Below are 23,618 nucleotides of genomic sequence, written 5' to 3'. Positions count from 1 at the left end.
TTCAGTGGGTAAAGTGTCCAACTCTTTTTTTTTTTTTTTTAAAGTGTCCAACTCTTGATCTCACCTCAGGTCTTGGGTCTTGATCTCGGGATCATGAGTTCAGGCCCCACACTGGGCTCCATGAAGGGTGTGGAGCCTACTTATATGCTAAAATACTGTCAGTGGCCCCAAAATCACAAAGGAACCAGACAAGGCTTGGGGAAGGGTCACCAGGCCCCTCATGGGCCTACGGCCCTCCAAGTAAATACGTTCAGAAAAGACTCACTGTCCCAGTTGCCTAATTTGTCCACCAACGTAATTCAAGTTTTTTAGCCAGAGAGAACATGGACAGAGGCCAGAGGTAATCATCCATGACAAAAGCAGTCTGAGCGACCAATGCTCGATGTGGAATGTACACATGTGGTTGGCTCTTACCCATACTTTTTAAAAAACTGGTATATTGGGATGACTGGGTGGCCCAGTGGTTGAGCGTCTGCCTTCGGCTCAGGTCATGACTTTGGGGTCCTGGGATCAAGCCCTGCATCGGGCTCCCTGCATGGAGCCTGCTTCTTCCTCTGCCTGTGTCTCTGCCTCTCTCTGTGTGTCTCTCATGAATGAATGAATGAATGAATGAATGAATAAATAAATAAATAAAACCTTTTAAAAAAATGAACTGGTATATTATTTTCCCCCAAGGACTCCTAGCCCACAAATGCCTGGTTACCTCTGATGCGCTTGAGCAGCCAGCCTGATCTCTCTCGACATCATTCAATCCATTGTCTGCTAGGGTCACACACCACTTCTCCAGTAAGAAGAAATCCCAGTGATTATTATCTTTCTTTCTATGACAGTCAAAGGCACTGGGGCTTATTCATCACTGTTACACCAACGGGACCCACAGATAGAAGTGCTGAAGAGCACGTGGCTGGATAAAAAGGGATTAGGATTTGCTGAGATCCCACAAAAGGAAACAACTCTAGCCCTTGAAGCATGCATGGGACCGTGCCAGGAGTCATGTGGGGTGAAACCCTCAACTCCTTTTCTTCAGCTAGGGATCCCTGTCTTTCCTCACCTCTTGGTCTTAAAAGGATGCAACATGACAGTACCGAGCGCAGGCACTCTATCCACATTCTGAGCCTCAGACACACAGAACATTCCATCCAAGGGCAACAGAACACACCTTCTCAAGTGCACATGGGACATAGTCCAGGATAGATCAAATGGAACATATTCCAGTATAGGTCAAACATCAGGCCACAAAACAAGTCTCAAAAAAATTGAAGACCACAGAAATCCAATCAAGCATCCTGCCCTACCACAATGGTATGAAACTAACAATCAATTTACAAGGAGAAAACTGGAAAAACCGCAAATGTGGGGAAATTAAACAACATGCCACTGCACAACCAAGGGCTCATCAGAGAAACAAAGAAGAAATCAAATAATACCTAATGACCATTAAAAACAGAATCACAACAGAACGAATTCCATAGGATGTGGCAAAAGCAGTTCTAAGAGGCAAGTTCATAGCAATACAGACTGGCCTGATAAACAAGAACAATCTCAATCTAATTTTATGTCCTAAGGGAACGAGAAAAAGAAGCAGGGACGAAGCCTAAAGTTAGCAGAAGGAAAGAAATAATAAAGATCAGAGCAGAACTAGTGGATAGATGTGGAGGGCATTATGCTCAGTGGAGCAAGTCAGATGGAGTAAGATAAATACTATATGGAGAAAGATAAATACTATATGATTTCCCTCATATGTGCAGTCACAGATACAGAAAACCCACCGATGTTTACCAGAAGGATAGGGGGCTGGGGGTGGACAAAATGGGTAGAGGCGTCAGTTGTTCGGTGATGGATGTTAACGAGACTTTTGAGGGTGATCTCTCTGTAGCGCAGACAGACGCTGAAATAGAACGTTGTACCTACCCCCCCCACTTACAAATGTTATGTAGCAATTTTACCTCAATTTGAAAAAATAAAAAAAAAGAATGACGGGCAACCTGGGGTGGCTCAGTTGGTTGAGCGGCTGACTCTTGATTTTGGCTCAGGTCACGATCTCGGGGTCGCTGAGATCGAGCCCCACATCGGGCTCAGCAATTGGCAGGGAGTCTGCTTGGGATTCTCTCTTTCTCCCTCCACCCCTCCTCTTGCCCTCTCTCTAAAATAAATAAATAAGTCTTTAAAAAAACAAATGATGGTCACTATCCCATCACCGGTCTTGTGCTGGTGAACAGCAGAGATGGGTGAGAATTGTGGCACTCTGGAAAACCTACCCCTTATGACCAGCACATTGACACCCTTGCAGGGCACCGAGGATGGGGGTCACCAAAGCTGCTTTTTTTTTTTTTTTGCATGAGACACCAGGAATCTGAATCTTGAATGTGTAATCTGATGATTTTTTAGATGTTGGCAAACCAACTCAGTGGCTTTAAAATGAAACCATGGGCAAAAACAAAACAGAACAACCACAAAACCTCCCACGGTCCCGAACTTCATTCTCCCCATCGGCCACTGGCGTGCAGCTCCTTGCAAAATTGCTGGGTATCTGCCGAAGCACTTGTTTGGAGAGAGGGCTCCCTGGCTTTTAAAGAATCAAATACCACCATCCTAGACTAAGAGCATGAATTAGTTGCTCCCACCCCACACTAACCATCCCTTGGCGGAGACCTCTTACCACCAACACTGCCTGCCGGCTGCAGCTGGGCACCCACATCCAGGGATCCTAAGAGCCGCAAATGTGTGGCTGACTTCCTCTCACCCCAGAGCTATGCACCCCCGCCTGGGTCTCCCTTTCCTTGGAAGGGAAGCACGAGACAAGATTTCTGGGGCACGAGTGCCTCTGAAAGGCCGTCCTGCTCTGTTTATGGGAAAGTGGCACCCATCAGCTGATCAGAAGGTTTGGAAGGGGAGCAGGTGCATAAGGAAGCAAAATGGCCTAAGGAGTGAGGCATGCACCACCAGCAGGAAGCGGGGCAGAGATGGCGTCAAAGGCAAAGCCATGCACTGAGCAGCCTGATAGAAGGTTAGAGATTGGGGGGCACCTGGGTGGCCCTGTGGTTGAGCATCTGCCTTGGGCTCAGGGCGTGACCTTGAGGTCCTGGGATTGAGTCCTGCATCAGGCTCCCCGCATGAAGCCTGCTTCTCCATCTGCCTGTGTCTCTGCCTGTGTCTCTGCCTCTCTCTGTCTCTCATGAATAAATAAATAAAATCTTTTAAAAAAAAAAAAGCAGCAGCTTTGAGATTGGGGAACCTGCTGAGGGAGCCAGGCCCAGCAGCCTCAGGAAGGACAGATGTGCATCCACACGTCCAAAGGCAAGATGACACTGTTGCCCCTGTGAGCAGAGAGATTGCCTTGGAGCAGCACGACCAAGTAGCTGGAAGCCAGCACCCTTGCACCCCAGTGAGTGCCTGGTGGGAAGGCAGACTGGACCCATCCTGGTGGGAGGAGTGCACGACACAGAGCTGCGGGGCTCTGGAGCCTCTGGGACGAATGCAGGGCGATCAGGGCAACTGCTGCAAGAATCACAATGTCCTTCTCAGTCCACCCACAGGAAGCTGTCCTCCGGACCTCGGAGCCCGGGGAGGACGGCCGCCACCAACCCACCCCCACACCTCACACTCCCCCACTGCCCTGCCGCCCCATCTGCGCTGCACACGACACCACATCCACGTCTCAAAATGATGCTCGCGTGGGGCTCTCGCTCAGAAGCCTTCCTCTCTCCTGCCGGCTTTTCCCTGGGAAGGAGATCCACGGCCATGTATCTGCAGGAGAAAATTCGGGCTCATTCAGGCACCACCCAAGGCCAGGCAGTTTCCCAACTCTGTTTCTCAAAGTCTCACCCTGCAGTGCAGAGCCCATTCCCCTTCACAACCCAACAGACACACGAAGCCCAAGTTCCACGTAGCGGCGCACGCCCTACCGCATGCGGTGCCCTCCGACCCCCTGCCATCCGGCTTCCCGTGCTGCTTAACGCTGATCACATGCAGCGTGCGGCTCACGACTCACAGATCCCGACACGCTGCTCTACCAGGTCGAGAGCTCCTTTCATTAGGGACCCCTTCCTTTACCTGCCTCTCCGTCAGAAATTCCTCTAAAAGGTTCCTTCGCTTCACTTTTCGAGACCCACCCAGGCAGAGAGAAACGCTCCCAGTTCTCCCAGCCTCCCAGGAGTGTGTGCCCCTCCTGGGCACTTAGTATCCTCGGTCTTCTCTCTCTCTCTCTCTCTCTCTCTCTCTCTCTCTCTCTCTCTCTCTCTTTAAAAGATTGATTGGTTGGTTATTTATTTATTTGAGAGAGAGCGAGAGAGAGAACATGAGTAGAGGCAGAGGCAGAGGGAGAAGCAGACTCCCCAGTGAGCAGGAAGCCCGATTCGGAACTCGATCCCAGGACCCCAGGATCACGACCTGAGCCGAAGGGAGACGCTCCACCAGCCACCTAGGCGCCCTCAGATCTTCTCTTTTCAAGAAGAGCGTCCCAGCCTCTGGATCCAATGCACTTAAAATATCTGTCAAATGCTTAATGTCAAAGAAGCAGCAGCCCGAGCGAGACTTTCTAATATGATAAAATTGTACCGCGTTTTGCTTCAATCCCCATCTTTGGAGAACTCCTCTGCTCCTGGCAGCACCCCATCCCTGCCATGGGGGGGACGGAGCCGTGTAGTTTCCGAACTGCTCTGTGCTCGGACGCATCACCCCCTCATCAGGGCCTGATCAAGGTCCCTGGCAGGTTCACACTTGCCGCAACATGGACTCACCACAACAGGGCTGCAAGGAGAATCTGTACACCCGGTGCTCAGGCAGGGAAGTCGAGAGAAGCTAACACAACTGTCACACAGGAAGTGTCTGACTCCACACCAATCCCAGTTTCCTAGACTCCCACCTGCATGTACTTTCCAGAAGCCTTAAGAGGCTTCAGATGCTGTTACATAATCTTGTGTTTGTTACATACCCACCCCCCCCAGCTTGTGCTTCCCGCTCTGCAGCCCCCGTAGCTCTGGAGTGTACACCCACGGCCGTCCCGACTCCACAACAGAATATGCCCCCTCACCCCCGTCGGAAGATCTCTGTGGACCTGACTGCTGTCCCACTCTGTCTCTGACCAGCTGTGTGACATCTGGCAGGTCGCAGCACCTCTCTGGGCTTCCCCCAGTAGGCTGACCCTGCTGACTCTCAAAGCCCCTTCTAGGCTTCTCCCGAGAACTCTACTGGCACCACTTGGCAGGACCCATTTGGCCCCAGGAAGGCCTGGCCACACTCAGGAATTAAGAAAAAAGCAAAACAGAAGAGGTGGAGATCCTGAACAGAGAACCAAGGTAAGTTGAAGACAACAAGAAGAACTTGCTTTCCACCGAGCGCACCACAGATACCACCCCCTCCCAAGTGGCTTGCGCTCTCTCAAGCCTCGGGGTACCCCCCACCATGAGACCCAGACTCAGTGAAGGAAGGAGGAGGGCAGACAAGAATCAGCCTGGGTTCCTCCAGAGCAGAGCCCAGCACCTGCCCACAGAGGTTCTCCAGGGCAGGCTTCCCTGCACCAGGCCTGGCGGGGCCACCTGGCTGTCCCTGGGCTCCAATGAGCTTCGAGCACCTGCCCCAGGGCTCCCACTCACCTCAGCCCCGCTGCAGTCCCTCCTCTTGCAAAGCTGACACACTGGTCATTTGCTGCCACCGTCTCCACATCCACTGCTTCCCGTGGCATCAGCTAATTCACTGTGCAAAGCAGCATTTATATATAGAAAGTTGCAGCCACGCAGGTTAGCATTAAAATAGAGACTCGGCGTTGCCGTGGCAACCAAACAAATGATATTCAAAATGAAAGAGAAGAGAAGTATTCTGCAATCGAGAAAGCATGTCCACAGCCTTCCAGGGCAGCTGCGCCCGGTCCCCTCGAGGGTGGGCGGGATGGCCTCTGGAGAAAGGACCTTCCCTTCAGTTGAACCTCCCTCCCTCCCATTAAGTCACCGCCTCTGGTTCAGCTGTGACCATGGCCGCCCCTCCAGAGCCCCCTTCCTAATGCCAACTCCTGCCTGGAGCAGACCCGAGGCCAGGGCACCAAGGGAGTATGACGATCCTGACTAGGTACATCAATTTGCAAAAGCTCTACTCTTCCAGCATCAAGGGGAAGCCGCTGGTGGCCCTGAAACAAAGGTGGCTTCTGCCACAGGCGTAGAGTCAAGAGACACAGTGAGCCCATCTGGCCAGCTGTTTCATCTCTCTGAGCCTCAGCCTAAAAATAAGACGGGGGCCAAGGAGCATAGGGACGGAGAAGTAGCCTAGTGCCTTCCACCTCTTGGTGATGCTAGGATGTACCTCTTTCCTTCTGGGTAATCTCTTTTTCTGCTTTCTTCTGGATTCCCTAGTCTCTGGTCATAGGCCTTACTCTCCCATACATATGCCCTAGATGTTGTGGGAACTCCAGTCACACTCAGAAGCTCTGGCTTCCTAGCTCCCGTACAGCGCAACCGCCACCCAGAATGTTCACAGCCTTCAAGGTAAAAGGCCTGGAGTCAAGGAGCCACCAAGAGGCTGGGGACCTTGGACAAGTCTGAGCCTTTCTGAGATTCATCCACACATTTTAAAACCAGGCCTGATCTAGAACGAATGGAATTTAAAAAAATGACAACCCCCAAGTGTCAGCAAGGATGCGGAGCAGCTGGAAGTCCCAGACACTGCTGGGAATGCAAAATGGTGCAACCCCGCTGGAGAGCAGTGTGGTGGTTTCCTAGAAGGTTAACATTCACACCATACAAGCCAGTCATCCCTCTCCTTGGTATGTACCCAAGAGGAAGGGAGACATGTCCACACAAAATCTCATGCATGAATGCGAATGTGTATAGTAGCTTTATTCATAGTCACCCCAAACTGGAAGCAACCCAAAGACCAACGACAGGCAATAAAGAACAGGCCACCATATGTCCATATGGTGGGTCCCGACTCCCAACATAAAGGAACCAACGATGAATGTAGTGACCTGGAGCATCTCACACGTGGCTGTGGAGAAGCCAGTCTCAGAAGGTTACATACTGTACAATCCTATTTACGTGATGTGCTCAAAAAGACAAAGAAACAGGTACGGATGGCTTGTGGGGGGGTGGAGATGGCAGTGAGAGCAGAGAGGGAGCAAAAGGGAGGCTCCTGGGGTGATGGAATTATTCTATATCCTGGTGGAGGGTGTGGTTACATCAATTTATACATGTGTAGAATTGTACACTCAAAAAAATCCATTTTACTGCATGACAATAGAAAAAAGGCAATTTTTCACCTTGTAGGGGAAAAAAATCACACAGTGGATGGCACAGTCTCCTCGTAGTGGTGTTCAGATCAAACATGGGGTCCCAGTGCACCCACTGTAGAGTCCTGAGAACTGTTCGTTATCAGTACCAGTTTTCATGGCAAAGACCCTCTTCTTGTCCTAGACCAAAAGTTCTCGACCTTGGGCCTGCTAGTTGCATCAGTATCACCTGGGAATTTGTTAGAAGGGACAAACCCTTGGGTCTCAGCCTAGCCCTCCTGAATCGGGAACTCTGCAAGCGGGTCCTGCAGTCTGTTTTAACAAGCCCTCCTGGGGAGTGACTCTACTGCACATTGAAATTTGGGAACCACCAGCCTCTGTATATGGTTTGATCCAGCGAGGCCAGCCCTTCAGGGAATGGTCTGGCCCATGTCCCTTCCACATCAAAATGCCATGGAAACAGACAACGTCTTCCTCCGTATCACACATGTTCCTGTACTCTTTCTTCTTTTTTAAAATTTCTTTTCTGACTTCTGCTTTCTGGCCTACCCCCAAGGAGGAGGCAAGGGCCAGAGCTCCATCTGAGCACCTGAAGCAGCAAGCAGGAGGTAACACAGAACCATCTGTTGCTGCATCAGGACACCTGGGAGAAAGAGTGGTTGCCACAAACTGAGGACCAGGGAGGGGCCCGTGGCTGTGCATACCCACTCCTCCGTTCTGGTCCATCCCAGCTCCTGGGCCAGGACCAAAATGGACCTCGCCAGTTCACTTCACACTCAGTTCCTGGAGCACTTCTCAAGTCAAAGGGCACATCGTGGTTGCCCCCAAAGAACCCTGGCAAAGCATAACTTCCTACTTACCCCAGAACAATGACTTCAAAGCCGCTTTGCTTGGTTTATGGCTCCAAAAGTAAACGGAGATGACGGATCACAGAGAAGAAGTCAGAACCACATGAATGTCATATTCAGCAAAATAAACAGCATCACAGCCTTGAGGTTGGGTCCAGGGGGCTGTGTGTTTGGCCCAGGGCTCAGGCTTGGTGGCCCCTAGCATGGGCTGGGCTACCCGGCCTCTCCTTCCCGCCCACGACTTCCACAAACTGCCAAGGGCACCCAGCGTGCTGTCCCTCCCAGCCAAGGCCTCTGCTAGCAATGCTACCTCGGCTGACATTTCAGTGTTTTATTGAGCTTTTATATTCTCTTTTATGGTGCAGTTGGAAGATAGCTCAGCTTCTAGTTCTGTCCAAATATGCACAAGCACAGGAACACTGTGCCGTTAATGATAGTGTGACAGCTCCAGGAGCCTCTGGGGGGAGTTGGGGGAGCGGTTGTGGCACCCACTCCATTTTATACCACTGGTTCCTCCCAGAACCAGCCTGCCAGGCGTCCACACTCCCAGCCTCATTCTCATTGCAGAACACAGAAATCCTCCCCCACCCCACCCCCACCCATGGTTTTCTGGGGAAACGATGTGGTGCTCCCTAGACCCAGTGCTTCTGAAATGTCCAGAGACATTTCCTGGTTGCCACAATAGGGGTGGGAGAGCAGGGCAGTGTGTCAATTCCCTACTGCCACTGTAATGAGTAACCATACATTTGGTGGCTTAACACAACATGGATTTATTATCTTAGAGTTCCAGGGCTCAGAAATAGGCCTCACTGGGCTCAAACCAAGATGGTGGCAGAGCTGTGTTCCTTGGGGAGGCTCTAGGAAAGATCTGCTCCCTTGTCTTTGTCAGCTTCTAGAGGCAGCTTGCACTCCTCGGCTGCTGGCCCCACTTTCTATGTCTTCAAAACCAGCAATGGTGTGTCCAGCCCTCTCCACACGGCCGTGTCTCTGATGCTCTCTCTACCATCTCCCTCTGCCACTTGTAAGGACCCCTCCAATTATACTGGGCCTGCATGGGTAATGCAGGATAATTTCCCCATCCTGCAGTCATCTGATCCACAACCTCAAGTTCCTCTTGCCCTATAACCTAACAAACTCAAGGGTTGCAGGGATTAAGACATGGACATCCTGGATGTGTGTGTATGGGGGGGTTGAGGGTGGTTGGGGATGAGTCAATATTATGCCAACCACAGGGAGCTGCCTGCATCTGATAAGCAGAGAGAGAGGATGCCACTAAAGACTTATGACACAAAAGACCACGCACCCACAACAAAGAGCGACCTGGGCCCCAATGCCAATCATGCCTAGGGTGAGAAACCATGGTACAGTCTAACGATGACTGGGTCTTAGTTGGTCCCAGTGACCCTGACCCAAGTCCCACAGAAAGTTCAACCATAGGTTATTTGGGGATCAGAAAGAGGCTGTGACCCACAATTAAGGAGAATTTTTTTTTTTACCGTCCTGTTAGATACTGGATTCTCTAACCCAAAAACATCCTCAAATGCTTCTCATCTGATACACAGAAAATATACACAGACTTTAAAGATACCTAACATGCATCTTGCTTCTAGAAGGTGCATAAACGCGGTGGATATAGATCATTTGAATCTCTTTATGCGAAGGGGATTAAGAGGTACAAACTTCCAGTTATAAAATAAATAAGTCACAGGGATATAAAGTATGGCTCAGGGAATAAAGTCACTAATATTGTAATGACTTTGCATGATGACAGATGGTGGCTATATCTATTGTGGTGATCGTTTTGTAATGTATAAAAATATCAGAGTGCTAAGCTGTAAGCCTGCAATGTAATACTGTACATCGGTTGTAACTCGATAAAAAAAATTAATAAACTCCTTTACGTGCACAACTTCAAATAACATGACTAATTCTGCTTTCTGTTGGGTTGCTTCCTGGTCTTGAGAATTGCTGGACTAGCAAGCCAGCGCCCCTCACATCCCCATCCCCCCCCCTCCCTCCCCCCGGAGGGAGCTGACCCACCATGAGCTGATGAGAATTCCTGAAGACCTCAGAGATCTCAGGCCCCACGACAAATGCCCTCCTGACCTCTAGGCTCCTGCAGGTTCCCCGGGCTTTCCTGTACTCTCGGGGTGAGGACAATAGTAGCCAGGTGGCATGGGGAAGGGGAGGGGTGCTTAGGAGGCCCTGCCCAGCCCTGCAGACTGCAAGGGGTTGCCCCCCCCACCCCTCCCCGGAGGTTGGTCCTCAAGCAAGGGCAACCTGCACATCTCCCTGAGGTCCCACCTGCTGGCTGGGTTTCCCAGAAGGCATCAAGAAGGGGCAGCAGAGGGTGACTCTGGAGTGGTTTCCTGGGGACCTGCAGGGACAGGTAGGCAGGGCCTTCCTCCACTACTTCTTCTCATTCTGACAAAAGGACTCCCTACTCCCTCCCACCTCCATCAAAATGATGAGCAGAGGCGTGGTGGCATCTGGCGTGATTCTGTGTGTACCCACATGCGTCCCTGTTTCCTGTCCCCCAGGCAAGCCCCAGCTAGCCTACCCTCTCTGTCTGACACAGCCAAGTGTTTCTCCAACTCCTCTATTGCAACCACTCAGCATTCTCTGCCAAAGCCACATCTCTGTTCCAAAGCAGAGGAGCAATGCTCTCTCAGGAAGTTCTGACATGATGTCTGAGCTCCTCTGGGGCCTGGGACCACCTGCGTCAAGATGTCATCTGCAGAGTCCATGGATTTGCTCAATCATCCATCGGGCAAATGCCGCTGCACGTTTACAATGAGCCACACAACCATCTAGAAGCAGGGGAGACAGGGGGCCTTGTCCACAGGGAGCTTGAATCCAGGGCAGGGAGGATGATAAGGCCCTGCTCTAAGCCCGAATGTACATGCATGCCAACAAGGGGGACAGGTGACCTGTAACATCTCTGTCCCTAGATCATTGCAACCACAGCAGGAAGCACTTACGTGACACCTAGCATGGGCCTGACTGTCCTCTCCGGTTTACAAGGCTGCACCCATTCATTCTTCACTCCACCCCATGAGGCTGGTTCTATAATTACACCCATTTTACAGGGGAGGGTACTGAGGTTCAAACGGTCGGCAGCGTGCCCCAGATGCGTGCCCACATTTATAGCTCGTAAATGGCAGCACCAGGATGGGCCAAACGCCTCCTTCAGGGCACCCAGCCTGGGGCTCCCACTTCCAAGGGGCAGCCAAGGGCAGGAAGGGCTTTTTATTTTTTTCCTGTAGCCACAGCAGCCCCTTTGTTGCTCAGACCCCAGTGAGTCACCTCCCTCCCAAGACATTGCCAAAGCGGGCCCCATTGTAGCGGGGGTACTGGTCCCCACTTCCCTTTTCATTTCTCAAACACGGCTTTCACCAGATCTAAATTAGTCATGTAAATGCCAGCCCAAGTTCAAAGATGCTCAGATAATGGGAATTTTCAAATACCAGAGGCCGGCAGTGGCAGTGGTGGCTGCTACAACTTCTCAGCCTTCTCACTCAATCTCCACCTTCTGGGACCTCCTGGGTCCGCTTCTTTGTGACCTGTGGGGCTGTAAGTCTTGTTGTCACACTTGGGATTCTTGTGGTAGAGGCCAGGGCACAAGCAGACCCTCAATTGCACGCCCGGCATTCTGGTGTCCTAGAAACCATGTGGGTTCCCAAGGCCTCCTGCCTAGCTCAGGAACCACAGCCAGCAGTGAATGTTATGTTATTTGGAAGAAGGAGGTCTTTGCAGAGGTAACTAAGGATTCTAAAATGAGGAGGTGATGATCCTGGATTATCCAAGTAGGCCCTAAGTGCAATCCCAAATGTCCTTAGAAGATCGAGGCCAAGGGAGATTTTATTACACACAGAAGAGGAGGGAGTCTGACCAGGGGAGCAGGGGTCACAGTGGGACAGCCACAAGCCAAACGTGTCAGGTGGACCTGGCCATAAGCCACCACAAAAAGAATGGAACAGCAGGGAGAAAGTCCTCCCCTGCCCCCCACTCTGACCACAACCCGAGCCTGCCATGTGGAAGTGCCATGTCAGGTCACATGCACAACACGGGGCAGCAACACCGGATTCCGAAGCTTCCACTGTGGTCTGCACACCTGGATCACGAAGCAGTACAGTAACACGGGATTCCCCAAAGCCCAGACCTTCCCATGACCCTTGCGCCACCCAAGGTGATCCCTTCGGTGGTAGACAAGATGCCCCGGGCCTTCTCAGAGGCAGATTTTTAGACAGTCACATATTCATTGAGGTCTGTTAGGAAAAACCAAGTAACTAGGACATAAAGACCACAGGCCCGTCCTCCCCAAGAGTCACACTCCCACCCGCCAGCCTGGATCAGCTGCCCCTCTGCTCCCAGTCTGGCTCCTTGCTCCTTCTTCGTTCCCAGTTCCTGCCTTCACGGGCCGCACCCAGCTGGCCAGGCTTCTGGCCAGACCCCAGAGAGAGAGAGAGAGAGAGAGAGAGAGAGAGAACAAGCGAAGAGGCCATCCTTCTGGCCTGATCCCCAAATCAAGCGGCTGCTGGGGAGAGAGGGGCACAGGCTCCCTCACAGGCAGATCATAATCTGGGAAATGGAGGAAGAATACACAAAAGTCTGGGACGTGCCATTTCTCTAAAATGGGGACTATATTCTGGATTCTCACTTCCCCATCTCTACGCAACTCTCCACCACCCTGAGGTCCGGCCCAACCGCAGGCTCTGGGGAGTCACCCAGTAGGTCAGAGGGTCCCCCTCGGAGGCCATTGTTGGGATGTTCCCTGGCAGGAGGCCAGAGGGCACCAAGGAACAGGGCCAGAATCGCCACGGTCTGTCTGCGTGCAGCAGCATTATTCTTACAGAGTAGGGCCAAGAACACGAATAGAAAACCAGTGAAGGCAGGTGCACATACTCGGCCATGTGTCACAGTCAACACACAGACAGGTGGATCCCAGCCCAGTATGTGTCAGAGACCAGGAGCCTACATATGACACCCAGGAAATTCCTCATGAAAAGATTTAAGATTTCAACCGTGTCCTGAAAAATCTAGAAGGCTGTACGTACTGAAGTTGCACCTGATAGGATCAAGAGAACTGTGGCCGCCTTCTCCGCCATCCTCTGATGCGGTGGCTTTCAACCCTGGCTGCCCGTGAGAATCATCTGGAAGCTTTACAATCGCCCTGATTCCTGGAGATCCCTAAACCCATTTAACAGATCTCTGGGGGAGAGACCTGGGGATGGCTGTCCTTCAAGCTTGCTAGGTGCTTCCACTGTGCAGCTAAACACACGTGCCATCTGGGGACACTGCTCTGGTGTCCCCACGTGCCTCACTCAGCACTGCTACCCACCTGCCTGGCGCAGACACTGCGTGCTCCAACAGCTTGTCCAGCCAAGTTGCACACGAAAGGGAAGGCTGGGGCCCCATCAGCCAAAGCTGGCATGCAGAACCCCTTCCACCAGCTGCTTTAACCACAGAAAGCCCGCTTCACAGCACCCAGGCCGGGGTGATGAGCCGCATCCCTTCTGGCTGCATCACCTCTGCCCAAGGATGGGGCTCCCCGATGTCCAGGTCCAGGCCTGGCCCAGGGTCTCGGGATAGCCCTAAAGGCATTTCAGTTTCCCACTGTCCTGCCGTGTCAGAGCTTCCTCTGGCTTATAAATACGCTTTCTGTAAAGCCCTGGAGCCAGACACCACTCATCAAAGCCCCAGGTCCCATCACTTACGCATAAGAAGATCCTTCTGTCCACAAGCCTCTCTGACTCCAATGCACAGGAGTTGATACAAAGGTAGCGGACCGGCCGTCTGCACCTTTCCAAGATGTAACAGGGACAGCAATGGGGGGGGGGGCACCTAAGGCCGGGGCTGGCACCCGTGGTCTGTCTGGCCCTAGATTCAGTGCATTAGTGGCTGACCAGCAATCTGGGCCACTGCCCGCTAGTTTCGTGCCACTTCTCTAAAAAGAGGGAGACTAAAAAGGAAGAAAAAAGTGGGTGTTAGGACATCATAGTCACCAGCCGGTGCCTAGGCCAGGATTCTGGGAGTCGGGAGCAAGCCTGCCTGTCTGGCCCGGGGGGCAGCACACCAACAGGAGGACCTCGGGGACGACAGTGACAGTGAGGAGCAGCCTCCCAGGAACCAGGCAGGGAAATGGGATTTTGATTGCACAGATTAAGAGCATTGGTGCTGGAGAACAGTGACAAGTGACATGTGAATCACAAAGAGGAGAGCTTCCCAGGATACAACGTGTCCAAACAAGCCATGTGGCTGAGCCTGAGAAACGGGAAAATGAGGAAGAGTGAGCTCACCAGGCAGGCAGCTGGGCAAACCCATGCCGCCCTGGGGCCCTGGGCCCCGCACACGGCTGGAGTCACAAACCCACAGTCTGGGGCCAAGGGGTGCCCCTCTCTTGGCCAGCGCGGCCTTGGAATGTTCTCGTTCACTGCTGACAGCCCCATAAGTGAGAACGGTTTCCATTTGAGCCTATTCTCCTGGCAGTGGGCCACTGTGTGGTCCCCAAGCATCCAGGGAAAGCCTCGGTGTAGGTGACACAGCTGGAAGCCTTGCTCCATAAAGGATAGTCCCTGGAGCTTGTCAGAAATGCAGAGTCTCGGCCCCTCCCCAGACCTCCCGCATCAGAAACTGCTGGGTTAGCCAGCACCCTGGTGAATGGTGAGTGTGTTGCTGCTTGAGAAGCACTCATTTGCAGCCTGCAGGCCACCCTCCTATGGACCAAGCGCCTAATAGCTACACAGCCGAGGAATTCACTGCTGGTTACAATCTAGGCATCTCACACTGACTTTCCTCCCCCTCCCCCACATCATATCCAAGGCAGCAGCTCCTTCCTCAGTCCCTAACTCACAGATCAACTCAGGCAAGTGCAGATTAAATGTCTCCCTGGATGGGATGCCTGGTGGCTCAGTGGTTGAGCATCTGCCTTCAGCTCAGGGCATGACCCCGGGGTCCTGGGATCGAGTCCCACATTGGGCTGTGCCTGTGTCTCTGCTTCTCTGTATCTCTCGTGAATAAATAAAAAATCTTTAAAAAAGAAAGAAAAAAGTCTCCCTGGAGCCACAGAAACTGCTAGAATAGCTCTACCTGCAAGGCTTATTTGTCCACGTGTTTATGTATTTCTTTCTTGATCATGCTCATCCAAACATTTACTGGACACCTACTGTATATCAGGCACTGAGAACAACCAGATTAAGTGACCCAGGCTGGTCCTGGGAAGAGTCTGTTGAGACAGATAGAGAGAGAGAGAGAGAGAGAGAAGACAGTCACAGTGCAGAGTGACCCGCATGTGTACCGCTAAGGGGAAAAAAAACTAAAAATCATCATCATGACATGCCTTCTCTTTACCACGCTTTCTCTTTGATTTTTCTGCTTCCTCTCATCTTGCTTCCTATCGGATTGATTGCATTCTCTTCATTCTCCCCCCTGCCCCTGCAAACTTGGCCATTTATAGTCTACTTATGCTACTTAGGTGACTTAGGTATTTACACTGACATTTTTAACATGTACTCTCAACTCCAAGCATAAAGACAATCAATAGCTCTTTCTTCCTCCTGAATAATACAAAACCCTGGGAAGCATTCACTTTGATCTTCCCCCTACCACCTTCCAGGTGTTGGTAGCATGAATCGCTATAAGATGCTATTTTCCCACAAGTCTTAGAGCTGGCTGGTCATTTGCTATCTCCCACTAACTGATCCTCTTCCAAAAAAATTTACAAATTCCAAATTGACGCAAGAGGAAATAGAAACTCTGTAGATCTATAACCTTCAAAGGAATTGATCCAGTGGTCTAAAACTAACTTAAAAAGCTACAGCAGGTCTATGTGGTTCTACTGACAAGTTTTCCCAATCTTTGAAAGAAAAGACAACATTTGTCCTATCCAGTCTCTTCCAGAAAAACACTGAGAGAGATAAACACTCAGTTCCTTTTATACCACCGCACACTGACCTTCAAAGAAAAACAGTGTACGAATTAAAAGCCTGCCTCCTAACCTCACAGGGCATAAGTGTAAAATCCTAAATAAACTTGACTAAATCCTGAGAAAGGCAGCATATTAAAACACCAGAAAACTCATTCGTTAAATTCACCACATTAAAAGATTATAAGAAAAAAAAGTGACGATCTAGATGCGAAAAAAGCATCTGACCATTAAAACTCCTCACCCATGAGGGCTAGAAAGGGACTTTTCTGCCTGACAAATAGTAAATATCCAAAATTAGAATATACCTTGGAACACACTGGAAGTTTTTCCTTTAAAGTCAGGAGTAAGGGGGACACCTGGGTGGCTCAGCGGTTAAGCATCTGCCTTCGGCCCAGGGCGTGATCCTGGAGACCCGGGATCTAGTCCCACATCGGGCTTCCTGCATGGAGCCTGCTTCTCCCTCTGTCTGTGTCTCTCATTAATAAATAAATAAATTCTTAAAAAAAAAAAAGTCAGGAGTAAGGGATGCGTGGGTGGCTCAGTGGTTGAGCAGCTGCCTTCAGCTCAGGTTGTGATCCTGGGGTCCTGGGATTGAGTCCCACATCGGGGTCCCTGCAGGGAACCTGCTTCTTCCTCTGCTTGTGTCTCTGCCTTTGTGTCTCTTGTGAATCAATAAATAAAATCTTAAAAAAATTTTCAATAAGCAATGTATCATATTGGGAAGTGGGGAGCAGACAGGAAGTTGGGGAGGAGAGGAGATAAGAAGTAATAGTTAGGGGCACCTGGCTGGCTCAGTCCATATAGTGTATGTGCCTCTTGATGGCAGCATCGTGAGTGCAAATGGGCCCCTAGAGAGCAAACAGGAGAAAGAAATTACGGATGGATCAAAGATCTGAACGTCAAAAACAAAACTTTAAAGCTTGTAGGAAACAGTTTAGACCACCTTAGGACCTCAGCATATAAAAAGTTTTCTCCAACAAGACCTAAAAAGCACAATACATGGAAGTAATCGTTTCAGCACATCTTATGAACTCACACACACGCTCACCATATGATCCAGCAACTTCACACCCAGGTATTCACGCAGGAGGGATGGAAACTGTCTGAAAGACTCGTTACACAAATGTTCATGGCAGAATTATCCATAATAGCTAACCGCTGGAAGTGCCCCCAAATGCCCATCACCTGACAAATGGAGAAGTGAATTATGGTGTATTCGACTAATAGAATTCTACTAGGCAACCAGAAGGAACAAACGACTGATGCAACAACAGGGGAAACCTCTGATGCAAAAGAAGCCAGCTTTCAGAGTACATTACGCATGGTCCACTCGTAGGAAATCCTCCAACGGCACAAACCGATCTATAGAATAGAAATCAGAGGTGATCTGAGGAGATGAGAGAGGAAAGGAGAAAAACTGACAATAAATGGCAGAAGAGAACATTCTGAAAACATGTCCTGTGCTTTGATGATAGTGGTGGTTACATTTGTCAAGTCATTGACCTGCACACATCAAATGAATGAATTTCACTTTACAGCAAATCATAGCTCAGGAAAGTTGATTTTAAAAGATGTGGGTACGGGGGGGCGGTGTCTCTCTCTCTCTCTCTCAAGTAAATAAATGAATCTTTATTTCTTAAAAAGATTTTATTCATTTATTCATGAGAGACTCAGAGAGAGAGAGAGGCAGAGACACAGGCAGAGGGAGAAGCAGGCTCCCTGCAGGGAGCTCCAGGCCCTGAGCTGAAGGCAAACGCTCAACCACTGAGCCACTCAAGTGTCCCTAAACAAATCCCTAAAAAAAAAAAAAATATGCATGGGGGCACCTGGTTCTGTCAGTAGAGCACATGATTCCTGATCTCAGGGTCATGGGTTCAAGCCCCGTGTTGGGTACCAAGCCTACTTAAAAATAATTAAATAAAAATATACACAGCCAATACCAATACATTTGTTACAACCTCTGTAATTTTCTGTGGACACATTTTAATAAAAAGTGGATTTTAGAAAACATCAGTTATTAATTACGCATACTAGGGAGCAGGAAGTTTCAAGAGGGCAGTGGAGACTAAGAAGCCTAATTATGCTCATTCATATTTTCCTCCCTGTGGAAGGAGATGCTAACAGTCATCCCAGCAATCCTGTTAGAACCACAGGGTCAGAGCACCTGGGGACTGCAGTCAGGTAAGTGTTCAACTCTTGATTTCGACTCAGATCTTGGTCTCAGGGTTGTGAGATCGAGCTCTGTATAGGACTCTGCACTCAGCATGGAGCCAGCTTCAGATTCTCTCTCCCTCGGCCTCCCTCTTGAGCATGCGCGCGCTCTCTCTCTCTCTTTCTCTCTCCAAAAATAAATAATGGGCACCTGGGTGGCTCAGTTGGTTAAGTGTCTGAGCCCTATGTGGGGCTCCGTGCTCAGCAGGGAGTCTGCTTCTCCCTCTCCCTCTGCCTGCAGCTCCCCCTGCTTGTGCACGTGCTCTCTTTCAAATAAATAAATAAAATCTTTAAAAAAATTTTTTTAAATGGGGCACCTGGGTGGCTCAGCGGTTCAGCATCTGCATTCTGCTCAGGTCATGACCCCAGGATCCTGGGATCGAGTTCCACATCGGGTTCCCTGCAGGGAGCCGGCTTCTCCCTCTGCCTGTGTCTCTCTCTGCATATCTCTCTGTGTCTCATGAATAAGTAAATAAAATCTTTAAAAAAATTTTTTTTAATAAAAATACTTCAATCTTTAAAAAAGAAAGATGCCACAAAGCGAGGTTCCACGGAGGTCACATGGCTCAAATCTCTCATCTTCAGGAAGGAAGCCCAAAGTGAGCTTTGTCCAAGATCGTTGCAACAGACGTTTGTTGTTAAAGCTGCCCAGCATCCTCTACCCGTCTCGACAGCGCCCCATTCGGTTTAGGGAACTTGCTCTCCCCCACCAGGCAGTTTCTCTGCAGGACCACTGAGCCCAGTGCCAGCTGTGCCACCACAAAACCAAAGGGATCCTTCACAGGACAAAGCTGTGTGTGACCCACGGTCGCCTCCAGATGCTCTTGGCTTGACATGCTGGGAGATGGCTGGACTTCATCCATCACAGCCAAGCAAACTTGACCCCAGGGCCTTTGCTGTTAAGATCACCCCCTGTTAACTCTGCCTCCGGGCCTCACACACCTGAGCACCTCGGTTTCTGTCTGTTTTCTGCTTTCCCCAGCCTCCCGCCCATTCTGTGAGCTTCTGTGCAATAAATTCCACTTTGCTTACATCAGCCAGAATCAGTTTCTGGTGTTTGTGACCAAAGACCCCGTGCAAGGTGCAACTGGTACAACCAACCGGTGCAAGGTGGACACCATATTTCACGGGATATTATACATGTTAAACGAGTTAACGTAAACAAAATGATTCGATGATGTTAAAACAGCAACTGATGTACAAACGGCAGTCACTACATCGGAGGAGATCAGATTTTTGGAGCAATATTATGATCCACAGCCGGGAGAGCTGTGCCTTCTGGACGACCATCCCTGGGTGTGTCAACCTCCATCCCGAGCCCCCTGGACTGTCAGGGGGCAGAATGGAAGAGAGTCATGACTCACTGAGTGACAGGCCAAGCACTTTGACATGCCTTCACCTCGTCCTTCTGCAAAGTGTGCACTGTCCCGATGTACCCATGAGGCCACAGGGCTCCTGAGTGACAGCAGAAAACCTGAGCCAGATCTGAGCAACCACGAAGCCCAGCCCCTGTCACCTTGTCGCACGGCCATGCCTCAAGAAAGCCTTCAGACCTTCTGCTTCTCCTCCCGTAGGACTAAGTCACTGGACCTTCAGGTGAGGCCTTGGACGTGTGGCTGGATGGAGGGTGGCTGCATCTACAGGATGCCCAACAGGAGGGAGCGATGCCGGATGGAGGGGGGTGGGGGCGAGGGCCACAATGCGGCCTTGGGGAGGGCGGATGTGCCCAGGGTACGGTGTGGGAAATACCCACATCCCCAAGGAGGGCAAGTGAATTCTTTTCTGCTCTGACATGAATACATGCTTGTGTTCCCATGGCGACGGAGCATGCTTGCTGCCGTCCATACCTGCGGCCGCGTGAGTCACATTTTTGGCACTGCACCTGCCCAGTCCAAAGTCATTAGCTAATCAGCCTAGAATGTGTGCGCTCTGGCACCGATAGGATCTGGGAGATAAACAGGGTCTCCGGGCATCCCTCTGAGGCTCCCACAGCAGCGATCAGGTCTGCTTTGCTCTTGCGCGGCGTTCGTAATACCCGGCACGGTCCCTGCTACCAGGGCATTGAAAGGGACCTACCTGGGTTTGTCCCGGGCTGTCTACACAGACGGAGAGGATGGTCACAGAGCCTAAGCAGAAGGCAAGGACAGGGAATTAAACGGGACACAAAGAGGGAGGCACTGGAGTTACCTACGCCATCGAAATCAATAAGAACTTGCTGATTTCAGACCAAAGCTTGTTAATAGATCCTGGAAGGGCGGCATGGGGGAGAAATAACCCTGGGAGATCCTGCGGTGTGGACCAGGCACCGTCCCAGGAAGAGTTGGGTGAGAAGGAGCCCTTGGAAGAGGCCGCACAGCCACTTGTTCCAAGCAGTGCACGGTGGCTAGCTCGGGGACTGCATGACAGCCAAGGTGACGGGGCAGTAGGGAGCACAACGCAGATGCCCAGCAGATCCCAGCAGGAGGAGCGGGCCTAGATGCTGCAGGGCCCAGCATGCCACCCTGCAACTCCACGAGTGGCTCCCGAGCTCCCGGATAAGTTCACCAATTCAGCAGAGGACCTCCCGGGGCACCACTAAGAGTCCATAAAACCCACTGGTTATGTGAAACAGGCTTTTTATTTCCCCTCTAAACAAACAGAAAAGCCGTGGTTCCCACGTAGTTTCTCAAGAGTAAGTCACGAGGTTCGGCTGTGCGTGGGGAAATCCCAAAGGGAAAACCCATTAGAGAAGGAGCATCTGGGATGCCTGGGTTGATCAGTGGTAGAATGTCTGCCTTCAGCTCAGGGCGTGACCCCGGGATCCTGGGATCAAGTCCCACGTCGGGCTCCCTGCAGGGAGCCTGCTTCTCCCTCTGCCTGTGTCTCTGCCTCTATCTCTCTGTCTTTCATGAATGAATAAAGAAAATCTTAATAGAGAGAGAGAGAGAGAGAGAGAGAGAGAGAAGCATCCAGAGGCCCGGAGACTGGAGTGCTGACAAGGAACTGGACCCAGATGCTTCTTCAGGGGCACTCATCACTACCACCACCTCGGTTTATGTGGGGACGTGGCGTGTTTGTCCTAGCTGGGCAGTGAGCTTGTGAGCTCCTGGGATGCAGATGGGCCAATGTCTGGGCCAGGTGTCTACACTGCCTACAGTCACAGCTGGGTACCTACACTGCCAGCGGCCCCAGCTGGGCACCTAAACTGCCCACAGCCCCAGCAGACATGCCTTGCACACTGAAGAAATTCAATAAAGCTTTGATGAATCGTGTAGAAGGAAGGAAGGAAAGGAGGAAGGAAGGAAGGAAGGAAGGAAGGAAGGAAGGAAGGAAGGAAGGAAGGAAGGAAGGACAAATGGACGGGAGGGGGTGAGGGGGCTTTCTGAACAGCTTCCTCAGATGTTTTGGAAGCCATCATTATAAAGAAGATGGACTTGGGGCACCAGGGTGGCTCAATCGGTTAAGCATCTGCCTTTGGTTCAGGTCATAATCTCAGGGCCCTGGGATCCAGCCCCAAGTCAGGCTCCCTGCTCAGTGGGGAGGTTGCTTCTCCCTCTCCCTCTGCCCCTTCCCTCACTTTCTCCCAAATGAGTAAGTAATTAAATATATATATATATATATATATATATATATATATATATATATATATCGAAGATGGATTTAACAAGGCTTAAGGTCTCAGGATGCAGACAGTCCGCCACAGAAACAAAGCCCATGAGGGGGTCCCAGGGAGAGGTTTCACCTTGTAATCCTATCACCTTAGAGAAATGGAAACTTATTAAACTCAACAGCAAAGAAACAATCCAATCATGAAATGGGCAAAAGACATGAAGAGAAATCTCACAGAGGAAGACACAGACATGGCCAACATGCACATGAGAAAATGCTCCGCATCACTGGCCATCAGGGAAATACAAATCAAAACCACAATGGGACACCACCTCACACCAGTGAGAATGGGGAAAATTAACAAGGCAGGAAACCACAAGTATTGGAGAGGATGCGGAGAAAAGGGAACCCTCTTACACTGTTGGTGAGAATGTGAACTGGTGCAGCCACTCTGGAAACTGTGTGGAGGTTCCGCAAAGAGTTAAAAATAGACCTGCCCTACGACCCAGCAATTGCACTGTTGGGGATTCACCCCAAAGATTCAGATGCAATGAAACGCTGGGACACCTGCACCCCGATGTTTCTAGCAGCAATGTCCACAGTAGCCAAACTGTGGAAGGAGCCTCGGTGTCCATCGAAAGATGAATGGATAAAGAAGATGTGGTCTATGTATACAATGGAATATTCCTCAGCCATTAGAAACGACAAATACCCACCATTTGCTTCGACGTGGATGGAACTGGAGGGTGTTATGCTGAGTGAAGTAAGTCAATCGGAGAAGGACAAACATTATATGTTCTCATTCATTTGGGGAATATAAATAATAGTGAAAGGGAATATAAGGGAAGGGAGAAGAAATGTGTGGGAAATATCAGAAAGGGACACAGAACATGAAGACTCCTAACTCTGGGAAACGAACTAGGGGTGGTGGAAGGGGAGGCGGGTGGGGGGTGGGGGTGAATGGGTGACGGGCACTGAGGGGGGCACTTGACGGGATGAGCACTGGGTGTTATTCTGTATGTTGGCAAATTGAACACCAATAAAAAAAATAAATTTATTATAAAAAAAAAAGAAATGGAAGCTGTGCTGAATCCCAAGGTCCTGCCTGCTGCTCGGCCCTGAAGCCCACAGGTCCCTAAGAATCCTCTAGCAAGAAAGTAACTGAAAATAAAGAACCGCGTCAGTCTATAAGGGTGGTAATCAAGAGAAGGAAGAGGAGGGAAGGGTAAAACCCTGACATGCCTGGGGGCCAGGAGGAGAGGAGCCCCCTGGCCCCAGCCCAGCAGCAGGGCTGCCAGTGCCCCAGCCAGAGCATCCCTTCCTCATCTCACCATGAAAGTCAATCTCACCAGTATGATTCCAGTAGCTAAAAGGGGGTACAACACTTGTCCTCCTCCAAAAAAAAAAAAAACAAAAAACAAAAAACTGGCTAAGTGAGTAAGCCGGTGCAGCTGTGCCTAGTGGGGGTCCTGGGGGGACAGGCTGCTGCCCGAGGGAGGGAAGCCGGTGGCACGGGGGCCCGGGCAGCCTGGCTGCTGGCAACCACCCCTCCTGGCTCTAATGGCCCAGAGGTCTGAGTAAAGGCCCCGAGGGCTTCAGGTAAAGGGGCCGGAGCATCCCCACCTCAGGTGATGTCTCCTGTGCGGTGCACGCAGGTCCAGCACGGGGGAGGCTCCACGTGGCTCTCGTTGGCAGAGCACGGTGTTCCAAGTTCAGCCTGTGATCTGGAATGGCCTCGGGTTATGCCTCACATGCCAGGGGTGACGCCTCACACACCAGGGTCACCACCAGAGATCAATGATCCTCAGGGACACAGGCCAAGTGGCCA

The 23,618-nt window shown here is 50.8% G+C and overlaps 1 protein-coding gene across 6 annotated transcripts in view; it reads right to left on the bottom strand.

Annotated features, from left to right (window-relative positions):
* Positions 1-23,618, bottom strand: part of GAS7 (growth arrest specific 7) — a 208,389-nt gene that overhangs the window by 114,678 nt on the left and 70,093 nt on the right. Inside the window, exon 1 of one of the 6 annotated variants that reach the window (XM_055305579.1) lies at positions 5,595-5,671. The exons of 4 other annotated variants lie outside the window; for them this stretch is intronic. The gene's annotated coding sequence lies outside the window, so the exon portion shown is untranslated. Of the gene's footprint in view, positions 1-4,739; positions 4,756-5,594; positions 5,672-23,618 lie in introns of those variants that run through there. One more of the 6 variants, XM_055305583.1, reaches the window with a different exon arrangement.

This window comes from Nyctereutes procyonoides, unplaced genomic scaffold (assembly GCF_905146905.1).
Source record: "Nyctereutes procyonoides isolate TBG_1078 unplaced genomic scaffold, NYPRO_anot_genome, whole genome shotgun sequence".
NCBI classification, from domain to species: domain Eukaryota; kingdom Metazoa; phylum Chordata; class Mammalia; order Carnivora; family Canidae; genus Nyctereutes; species Nyctereutes procyonoides.
Note: the sequence above shows the minus strand (reverse complement) of the source record. Positions and strands in the feature narration are given on the sequence as shown.